Source organism: Martes martes (assembly GCF_963455335.1).
Source record: "Martes martes genome assembly, chromosome: 10".
In the NCBI taxonomy this organism is placed as follows: domain Eukaryota; kingdom Metazoa; phylum Chordata; class Mammalia; order Carnivora; family Mustelidae; genus Martes; species Martes martes.
Window position 1 is genome coordinate 15803021 of NC_137898.1, and position 11669 is coordinate 15814689.

Sequence of the window (11669 nt, forward strand, 5' to 3'; positions counted from 1 at the left end):
TGTCCAGGGATGATCGAGCCCCTCATCATCAGGAAGTCTGCTTCTCCTTCTCCCTCTGCCCGTACGCCCCACTGCTTCTCTCTCTCTAAGATAAATAAATAAAATCTTAAGAAAATTCATTGGATTATTTAAAACTTAAAGTTTTGCATATTTTGACATAAGTATTATTACCTCTATTATGCATATAAGAACTTAAAAAGTTTTAGAGTTTAAATAACTAATTTGCATAGGCAGAAGTAAGAAAGTGGATATTTCTAAATCTAATACTGTTTCCAGGCTTTGAAAGTTTTGTAACCCTGAGTAAATGAAGAAGTCTATCTGATGGGGTTCAGGGCAGGCTGTCCCAGTGTGCCACTTAGATATGTGGATTGTTTTGAGCTGAAAACAATCAGGCCCAAAGGGTTCAAGAGGAGATTTTTTTAGTTCCCCAGTACCTACCTAAAAGAATTTAGACAGAGGGCCTGGTCTAGGAAGAGAGGTCCCACCAGAGAAAACTACAAAGAGTGTGGGGTGGGCATGGTTAACTTGGGGGTCTCTGCAGGGCTTCCTTGTTCAAATTATCCTCTGTGCCCATTGAATCCCTACCCTCTTCTCCTTAGCTCAGGAGAGCATATACACTTCAGTTTCCTGACTATCAGGGAGTTTCACTTCTTTGGGGTTCCCATACATAAAAATTTGAGGTTGTTGTTTTTCTTTTTTTTCTCATGTTAATCTGTTTTATGTCAGTTTAATTGCTAGATGAGCCAAAGAACAGAAAAAGGAAAAAGGGAAAAGCTTTCCTCCCCTACATAGCCCTTCAGCAGGGAGGATATCATAGCTTGGTGATTTTACAGCTTGTCCATTTCAATACCATGCCCAATGTTGACTAAGCATTACCCAATCTACCCTGTATCCATCGACAGAGAAGAAAGCCAGTCATATCTTGTATATCCTCCCCTGACAGACACTCTAGGACTCCCCTTAGAGACATATACAGGTGTCCCATCAACATCTTCAAATCTGACTTTGCCCCTCATCATAAACTTGTTCGGCTGAAAAAGGTTTAATTTTAATGAAGTGCATTTTATCTTTTTTTTTTATATGGCCCACACCATTGTTATTATGTTTAAAAATTATTTTTCTAAACCAAGGTCACAAAGATTTGCCTCTGTTTTATTCTAAATGGATTATGCATCTAGATTTTATATATTGGCCTACGTTTCATTTGGAATTGAATTCGTACAAGGTGTGATGCATGGATTTTTGTGGTGTTCTTGCTGTTGGTACATATCAAGATCTATCGTTTGTACTGTCATTCATTGTGAAGATGATGTTTTCTCCACTAAATTGCCTACAGACCCCTGTGGAGAATTAGTTGACCAACGCACGCAGGTCTGTTTCTGGACTCTCTAGGCTGGCCCATTGATCTGCTTGTTTAGCTGCACAAGAACAACGCACTGTTTTGAATACAGCAGCTTTAAAATAGACCTTGAAATGAGATAATGTAAGTTCCCAGCTTTGTTCTTCTTAAAGTTGTGTGACCTAATGCAGTTTCTTTACATTGCTCTATACATTTAAGATCACTTTGGAAAATAATAAACTTGTGCCCATTCATATTTTTATGGGATTACTTAAATCTAAATACATATTTGGGGATAATTCACATCCAAAGAGTATTGAGTCATCTGGCCCAGGAGCACAATATTTGTTTCTAGTTATTAAGTTCTTCATATATTCTCAACAGAGCTTTTACAACATTTTCAGTGTATGTCTTGCCCCTGTCTTGTCCTATTTTTCCTTAAGTATATTGTATATTTGATGCTACTGGAAATGGAATTTAAAAATCCAACTTCTGTTTGGTAGTTCCCAGTACAAAGTATGCAACTGATGTTATACATTGATCTTGTATGGCACAACCATGTTAAACTCACATATAAAAGGGAAGTCTCTCATCTTGAACAAGAATTTGGCAGAATCGGCAGTTTTCACCATGACACAATTGTAGAGAAAATTCTAAGCAATGTATAGAAAACCTCGCACTATTTAGAAGATTCCAAGAAACGCTGGATCAATGAAATGAGTTAAGATGAATTCACTTCTGTTTTATTATTATGAGTTCATTATTATGATTTTTATTATTATTATTATAGAATAGAAATTATTTTTCTCTAATGTTGGGTAAAATTCATTACCAAACCTATCCAGACAGGGGGTGTGAAGAGAATGTAATCAATTCAGTTACTTTAAGATGTAAATAAAGACCACTGAGAATATGTGTCTTTAACTTTCAGGAGCTTGTGTAGTTCATATCATTAAAAGACTTTTTTGTCCAGACTAAGGCGTTGAATTTATTGGCCTTAATATGAACACTATATCTTTTGTTATTATTTTAAACAAGTGTAAAGTGTATAGTAGTATCACATCTATTATTAAAAACAGCTATGTTTAGTAATCAAGAGTTATATGTATCTCAGGAATCAAGATCTCCGAAACTAAACCAAAGTAAAATCCAAACAAAATAGAGGTAATGATGTAATAAACTAAGGAACTAAATGGCTGACATAACTAACACTCTTGGGGAGGCACCTGGGTGCCTGGGTGGCTCAGTTGGTTAAGTGTCTGCCTTCGGCTCAGATCATGATCTTAGGGTCCTGGGATGGAGCCCCATGTCTGGCTCCTTGCTGAGCAGGAAGCCTGCTTCTCTATCACACTCTGCCTGGTGGTCCCCCTGGTTGTGTTCTCTCTCTCTTTCTCTCTCTGTCAAACAAATAAATAAAATCTTTAAAAAATAAAAAAAATAAAGATAACTAGCATTCTTAAATAGAGAAAGGTTAATCCTCCAGAAGAATTAATAAAATTCCAAAAATGTCATTGAGCTCAATCAAGAGAAAAGAGAAAGAAAAAAAATGAGCAATTTACTAATAGAAGGAATGGAACTCATATGTTGATGAAAAGTAATGTTCATTTTTACAAAATATTTGAAATCCAGCTGATGATATCTCTTCAAGCTAATCACAAGCTATTTTCTAGGGGGACCCGGGTGGCTCATTTGGTTGAGCATGCCACTCTTGGTTTTAGCTCAGGTCATGATCTCAGGGTTGTGGGATCAAGCCCCACATCAGTCTTTGCTCTTTGCATCTGCTTCCCTCCCTTTACCTCTGCACCTCCCTACTCCAAGCTTACATAGGCAAAACTAAATCATACTTTCACTTAAATTGAGATTACAGAGCATTTCAGAATCAAAAACCAAAAACTCTGAGGCCAGAATTCTTACAACATGTACCTTCTTGGATGGGACAGATAGGGCAGGAATCTCAGCAAAATGGGCAGGTCAAGCATTCTGGGAGTCTCAAGGGACAGAAGCCTACTTTTACTTGCCCTGATGGTTATTGCGTGAAACATTTCCAGTTGGATTCAGAGCTGAATTCAATTACAGTTTGCTCATTTGGGTGCGCTGAAGGAAGAGCCCGAGGAAAGCATATTTGCATGAGGAATAAGAAGACTGTTGGCAAAGAATTATAAAGCAAAGAAGGAGCTCTGATGATAGTCTCAAGGAAATTCAGTTGAAAGAAAAAAAAACAGGTTTCAGTAAACCATATGATATGTAAAAGGTACAGTGAAAGCATTATACGAATATTCTCTCACAAATTTATCATATAATTTATAATATGGGTGGACAGAACTAAATAACCCTGAAAGCAAAACGCTGATGATAAAGAATTTGAGGAGCATATGTTAACAGTGCTTGCGATTCCAGTCAGAAAACCTTGCACCAGCAGAAAGAGACCAATGGCGGACTTTGAGGGTGTTTAGTAAATAGAGGCAGCCGTTCAAAAGCTTCCAAGGTGGGGCACCTGGGTGGCTCAGTGGGTTAAAGCCTCTGCCTTCGGCTCAGGTCATGATCCCGGGGTCCTGGGATAGAGCCCCACATCAGGCTCTCTGCTCAGCAGGGAGCCTGCTTCCTCCTCTCTCTCTCTGCCTGCTTCTCTGCCTACTTGTGATCTCGGTCTGTCAAATAAATGAATAAAATTAAAAACAAAAACAAAAACAAAAGCTTCCAAGGTTTTTCCTTCCTTCAAAGGAAAAAATGCAGTGAGGGGCCACCCTTGCTCCCCAGGAAACAAGTTCTAGTCAAGTGAAGAGTTACCTACACAGAGAAAATCACCAGCATCACCACCTCCCTTCCTCATCGGTGGGTAGCCTCAGATAGAAGGAACCAAGAAGCATCAGTGCTTTTTAAACTAACATAATGAATAAGAATAGAACTTTTGCTGCTGTTAATAGACCGGTAGGAACACAGTTTTCAAAACCTGAGACTTCAAACTCAGAGAGCCTGGATACAACCTCTTACTGGCCATACTATTTAACACCTCTAAACAAAATCCTTAAATTCTAAAATCCTAAAACAAAGGTAACTGTTCCAATCACGTATAGGATATTTACCATATACCAAGAATTCAACTCGGAATGTCATGTCAACTGTGCTCAAAATCACACAGCTTATGGGTCCTAACCAGGTCTTCTTTACTGAGACCTTAAATTCCTGGCCACCATAGTGCACCTGGCACACCATATCCCCTCGGAATCACCTGCATGTGAGACCTTACTCTAACCAAGGAGGCTCTATTATATGAACGCCACAGAAATGGGGAGGTCCAGAGGTGAAGACAGGCCTTCCATCCTGCTCTGACAGCCCATTCTGAGGGCTGATTTCAGCTCTTCTGGTATTCTCGTCATCACCAGAGACCCCCATGATTATGGTGTCACGTAAAATAGATTATTCAAAGCAATCAGTTGGACATACTTCAGCCTTCACTCTGTACCTAAATCATCAACTTTTTGAGACCATTTTGATTTTACTAGTATCTCTTGGTGGATGATTTAGGGTCAATATCTGAATCAGCCCTCACAATGGATGCCTGTAGACCAATATAGGGTTGAGCACAGTTGAAGGATTAGGAGAGGGGGCTGGGGCAGGGAGTCACATAAGACTCTTAAAACCACAGCCAGTTTGGGCCTCTGGTCTTTCCCTTAGGCCCCTGACAAGGTATCTAAGCTTCTTCCAGCCTGGTGTTTTCTGATAGCTCTGGGGCGTAAAGAAAGAAGCTATGTAACAGATATCTTCATTGATGACAGATATTCCTTTAATTAAATATGAGATTGTAAATAAGCAGTAAATTTCTATGTAGATGAATAGAATCTATTTATAAATTGATAAATAATTTAATTTGTTATATTTTATTGTCAGTTTTTCATACAGTGTACTCCGTTTTTGCCAGTAAAACCTTTGGGCCCTTGGAAAAAGAATAGGAAAAAATATATATGTACATATATATATATATTTAAATTTTGTTGCATAACATTCTTTCTGATGGGACAGGGATTTCCCTGACCTGTGCTAAAATATTCCAAGAGTCCCAAGAATCCCAAACAACACATGCACACACACACACACACACACACACACAGGCACATGGCATTTGTATACTTAAGAAAATTCCAAAACACGTTTGCCAAAGTCTACATTAAGCCATCAAACAGATAGATGAATAACTTGTCAAACTCAATCTCCTATGGGACAGACAAAATATTTTCCCATCATATTCTGAAGGCTTGCGTGGCTCTAGTAGGAAGAAAGAAAATATTAGTTATATATGTGAAAGTTCCTAAGATTTGAAACATCAAAAAACTGGTGCCAGACACTAAGATAATACCTACTACCTCCATGACTTATTTTTGATTTTTGCCTTGACTCTGGAGACGAAGTAACTGAATCAAGCTAAGTCTGTGTGGAAGCAATGTAATCATTCTGCTGAGAAAAGACAAATCCTAGGCAGGGAGAAATTGGAAATTATTGGAAGCACAGAGCTGAGATTAGGTTATATGATCAATGAACAAAGAGGTAAACAAAATTGAGGAAGTAGTGCCTCCTTAACGCAGAAAATTAAAAAAAAAAAAAAAGAAAACCTCTTCTAAGCATCTGGTGGTCTGCTAATTTCATTATATCCTTTATAGGCACATGGAATAATACGCTATATTCTTAGCCTTTTTGACATCACTTATCTTATGGTTAATGCATGATTGTTCATGACACAAGGACAAGCTCTAGATATGTGAGAACAATGCATATAGTCACATAAGAAAAGAAAGTATTATCATACAATTTAATTCAGCTACTATTTGTTTACATCTTAATTTGTGCCAAGTTTATTGATAGATAAAATGAAAGATAAAAAGAAAGATAAAGATATAGCACATACTCCTCCTTCTCAGACAAACTAGTGAAAGCACAGTTCACAAGAAGAAGCACTTACATAGGACATAGGGTTATTTCAAATGGAGAAAACATACTGCTGAATAGCAACAAAAGAACAGGGCAGGAGTCAGAATGACTTCTAGTCTGCTCGATCTGCCAAGTCTTCCTGAATAGGAAAAATGAGCAGTGTGAATTATAGGAAAGACATGGACCCTCAAGCATGGTGTGGGGAATCCTAAGCAGAGGAGAGAGCTGATATACAACCATAAAGCTGACAGATTGTAGAGTGTGTTTGGAGAATGTAGACGGACCCAGTGAAGCTGAGTGAAAGCATCCAGGAGAAGGGACACACAGGAGCAAAGACAGGGAAAGAGGGAATTACATAACTTGGCTTTTCAATGTGCCTTATGCTGTGTTAAAACTTCATGTGTGTTAGTCCAAGTGATAGTATATCTTCATGAGCTATAATATTACCCCATTTCATAGAAACACATAATCAAATTGCCAAAACCCAGAGATAAAAACTTTGAGTCATTATGTCACCCAGCTCTCCCTGACCCCAAATTCTGTCATTGTAACACCATACTTTATTCCAGTGTGATGACCTCTGATAGTACCAGTTAGAGCTGAACCAATTTGGGGACATTTATGATAAACATATGAGAAGGTTGGATTTTGTTCCAAGGAAAATAGGGATCCATATAGTTTTTGGGGGGAGATGAGTGATTTGATCAGAGATGAACCGTGGAAGGGCATTTCTTGAATTCCTCAAATCCAAGTGCTCACACCTGGAACTAACTGGACTCTTTAAAGTGCAGATTGCAATCTGAATTACAGTGACTTGCTTCTTTGGCTCAGACCAACTTCAGAGGTTCTCTAGTCCAGCTCCCCAAAGAGAGCTCATATGCTTTCTATGAGATCACAAGTGGTCAATGCTCTGGGGACACATGACTGAAAGCACAATGAAAATCAGCCTCTTGACTTGAATTCTGAATGTGCCATTTTAGACCACACCTTCCCCATGGCGATTTTCATCTCCATGTTTCTCAGGGTTTGGATGAGAGGATTCAGCATGGGGGCAATCACAGTGTAAAACACAGAGACTTCCTTATCCTTGTTCTCACTCCCGGCAGATAGAACATAAGTATAGATACAGGGCACAAAGAATAAAACAACCACCATTATATGAGAGCTACAGGTGGAGAGAGCTTTGCGTCTCCCTATTGAGGAGGGTGTCCTAAGATTGCATAACATGAGAATGTAAGAAACCACTAGGACAAGAAAAATGACAACCACCACCATTCCTGAATTCGCAATCACTAAGATACTAACAACATGAATGTTTGCACACCGGTTTCAAAAGAGGCTTCACATCACTTATGTAGTGATTGATCTGATTAGGACCACAGAAAGGTATAGTGAGTACTGTGAGCAATAGAGCGGCAGAGTGCCACAAACCTACACCCTAGGCCGTGAAGACCAACATGTTACACCTCCGCCGGCTCATGAGGACCATGTAGTGCAGGGGCTTGACAATGGCAACGTAGCGGTCTAAAGCCATGGACACCAAGATGAATATCTCCACGCCCCCCAGCAAGTGGGCAGTGAAGAGCTGGGCCATACAGTTGTTATAGGAAATGTTTTTTCTTGCTGCACCGAAGTCCCTGATTAGCCTGGGGACCACAGTGGAGGTGTAGCAGAGATCCATGAGGGAAAGATGACAGAGAAAATAGTACATTGGTTGTTCGATTAGATGGCTGCAGGTGATGGTGAGTAAGATGATGAAGTTTCCCATTGGGACAGCCAGATAGCAGAGCACGAACAAAAGAAAGAAGAGTAACTCTAGTTGCTTATTTCCCCATAGTCCCATATAAACATATTCTGTGACATTGTTCTGATTTTCCATGAGGTTGAGGTGAGTCCTGAGACACAACAGAAACTTAATTCATCTGAAATGATATGGAACATATGACATTTTTAGTAGTACTTTAAATATTTGGAGTATTTTTTTTAAAGATTATTTATTTATTTATTTGACAGACAGAGATCACAAGTAGGCAGTGAGGCCGGCAGAGAGAGAGGGGGAAGCAGGCTCCCTGCGGAGCAGAGAGACCGATGTGGGGCTTGATCCCAGGACCCTGGGATCATGACCTGAGCTGAAGGCAGAGGCTTTAACCCACTGAGCCACTCAGGCGCCCCTGGAGTATTTTTATATGAAAAAATATGTAGATCACAGAGGAATTTTTGCACTTAATGTTTACAATCTTTCTGGTGGAAGACAGATATCATTATTCAAATGATGTTTAATGACAGCATACTAAATTCTGGGAATTTTTATGAACATTTTGCAAGCTTTTAACTCATAATAACCCAAGAGTGACTCTGCTGATACTTATGTATATATGGTGGAACACAACTGGGTGGGTTCCAAAAATAACACTAATTCGTTCAGATAGTAAACAGTAACTTAAGATATGAACCTGTATCAAATGCCAAATTCTGTACTCTTGAGAGTTTTACCACATTATCCACTGACCAAAAGGACTTTGATCTGTTTTCCATCTCCTATCTTTGCCATTAACACTCTGATAAAGCTAAGCAATTCTCCTCCCTTGCATATGCTCCTGACAATAACTTACAAAGCCCCAATCCAACACCATATTCTATACATTCAGGAGAAGTAAATATTTGTTCATGATATAAGGTCACAATCAAGATTCTTAATCAGAGCAGATAAATAACCTGAATTAGTTGATCACAAATTCAGTGACTCACCTTCTTGGTAGTTTCATCGAGGTTCAGTTTGAACCAGATTTTGTCAAGATTCAGGAGAGGCAGGAAATGGAAAACTAGAGGCACAATCTTGGCATCTGGATATGGGAACATGGTGTTATTTTTATATAAAAGACTTCCATTTTCCCAAATCATTCTGAAGACACATTTCAGAGGTTGCTGTATAAAATGTTAGAAACACTGCAGAGAGCCAGTTATTTTCTATTGACATATTGAAGAACTCAGGGTGATTAAAGAATGTTCTGGATGTTTAACCATGCAGTTAAACAGCATAGCCACTTAGATGCTGTAGATCTAGGAGAAGAGAATGAATATGTTGAGCCATCACATTTTACCCATTACCAAGTGTCTACCACAGCAAAATCATGATTTTTCCTAAAAGACTGTTAATGTCAATGCATTATTTTCATGGTACCAGAGGGGAACAGTGTGTTGAGGTGAACAGATCTCTCATCTACTGCTCATGAAGGGGAGCATCCAGGGTCCTACCTCTTGTTACCTTTTTCTTGTCAACACTGAGAAATTCATTCTCTCTCATCCTCCCTCCCCGGTTGGTAAGTGGAAGTTAAAATACTGGATCCATTTGTCTTGTTCTGAGAGCAAAATGGAGTTCGTTGGAGAATACAAAATGAAAGGTCTTATGGTTCTAACTTGTCAAGTCCATAGAAGAGTACTCCCAAAAATGTGTGGAGAGGAACACACAGTTGTATAAGAAAATAGAAAACAGGGTGTTCTTCAGCAATTAATTAGTTTTACCTATTGACTTTGTATTCTTCCATAATGGGGTGGGTTGAAGATTTTATGCTAGACATACATTCAGGATAAGGAAAAAACTTTGGCATTGGTATAAGTTTGTTCTGGTTTCAACATTAGAACTTGGCAAAGTACTTCCTTATGTATCAGTTGAGAAGACCAAGCCTAAACTTTATGTGGAAGAATAGGATCAGTTAAAGGACATACATAAATCCCAGGGTAGCTTTTCATTAAAATCAGAGAACAAAAACTAGAGAATCTAAACAGTAGGAAATGCAACTCTTGGTTTAGAGTGTGTCCTGAACACTGGTGCAAGCCTGAACATCTCTTACCACTAAGTCCAGTGCTGTTCAACCTACAGTGCTTAAAAACAAGTTGTGAAAATACAAATTTATAGAAAAAGATCTATGGCAGCTTTCATAAACTTACTGCTGGTAATCCCCTGGGGGAGAATCCACAGAACCTCCCTTTTCCTCCTTCCTTTCTTTCCCTTTCCCTTGCTCTTTCTCTCCCCCTCTCTCTTTCAATATACCACAGTGTAGTCACCCTTATTGTACTCACCCTTCTTCTTGTGATGATGTGAGATGATAAATGCCTACAAGATGAGATGAAGTGAGGTGAATGAGGCAGGCATGTGAAATAGCCTTAGGCTGTTGTTGACCTTCTCACAGCACATCAAATGGGGTCATCTTCTTCTGCACCATGGTTGACAGCAGGTAACTGAAACCATGCAACTTGAAACATGGATAAAAGGGACTACTGTATTATTGTCCTTGTTTTGCAAATAAGGAATCTTTTTTTTTTTTTTTTTAGAAGATGTTACTGTTTATTTGCTTATCTCTTCACAAAAGGGGGCAATTCTTTTTGAGTTTTCTTGTTCTTTCTTTCTTTCTTTTTAAATTTTTTTAAAAATTTTTTTATAAACATATAATGTATTTTTATCCCCAAGGGTACAGGTCTGTGAATCACCAGGTTTACACACTTCACAGCACTCACCACAGAACATACCCTCCCCAATGTCCATAACCCCCTGCCCCCTCTCCCAACCCCCCTCCCCCTAGCAACCCTCAGTTTGTTTTGTGAGATTAAGAGTCACTTATAGTTTGTCTCCCTCCTGATCCCATCTTGTTTCATTTATTCTTTTCCTACCCCCACACCCCCCGCATGTTGTATCTCCAGTTCCTCATATCAGGGAGCAAATAAGGAATCTTGAATCCAAGGTTGCACAAGTACTAAGAGGGAGGTCTACATCTAAATCACCAGTTTATACTATATGATTTGGAAACTTATACTTTTTTTCATTGTGCTTAGATGCCTTTTCCCAAATGCAAATGAAGGCTTAAAACTTTTATCAGTTGCACTCTGGATATTCTTGAATGCCTTCTCTTAAACATATCTACCAACACAATTATTACAGAGGAACTTAAAAATTTAAATTGGGAGATCAAATTCTGTATAAAATGAAAACCTGTGGAAATTACAATTATTTTCTCTTTATCATATATATTCATATACATATATATATGTCTGTGTGTATGTTTTTATATATAATATTATAGATATAATATATGTGTCAAGGTGATCCTTCAAGGAGTTCCTCTTACTTTTTGTATCTCTACTATGTAATAACAAACAGATATGGAGCACCTCTGACTCTCCTGTTCATCTTTCATCCAAAGAACCTATCAGGAAATATTGTTGGAAGTATCATGAACTAAAGCATGTGCAAGTCCTCAGGGGAAACCTCCCACAGGCATTTTACATCAGCCAACACGTGTGTGATTAAAATTTGAAAAATAAAGCCCATGTTATTATAGTGATCATATTCATGGCCTTGAGGTTTATTTGATTTATATCTTTTTTAAAAAATATTTATATATCTGTTTAT

General features: G+C 38.5%; 1 pseudogene across 1 annotated transcript; it reads right to left on the bottom strand.

Moving 5' to 3' along the window:
• Window positions 1-7204: 7204 nt before the first annotated feature.
• Window positions 7205-8153, bottom strand: LOC308350739 (olfactory receptor 4P4-like; annotated as a pseudogene). The gene has a single exon. The product of its transcript is annotated as an olfactory receptor 4P4-like (transcript).
• Between the last annotated feature and the right edge of the window lie 3516 nt (window positions 8154-11669).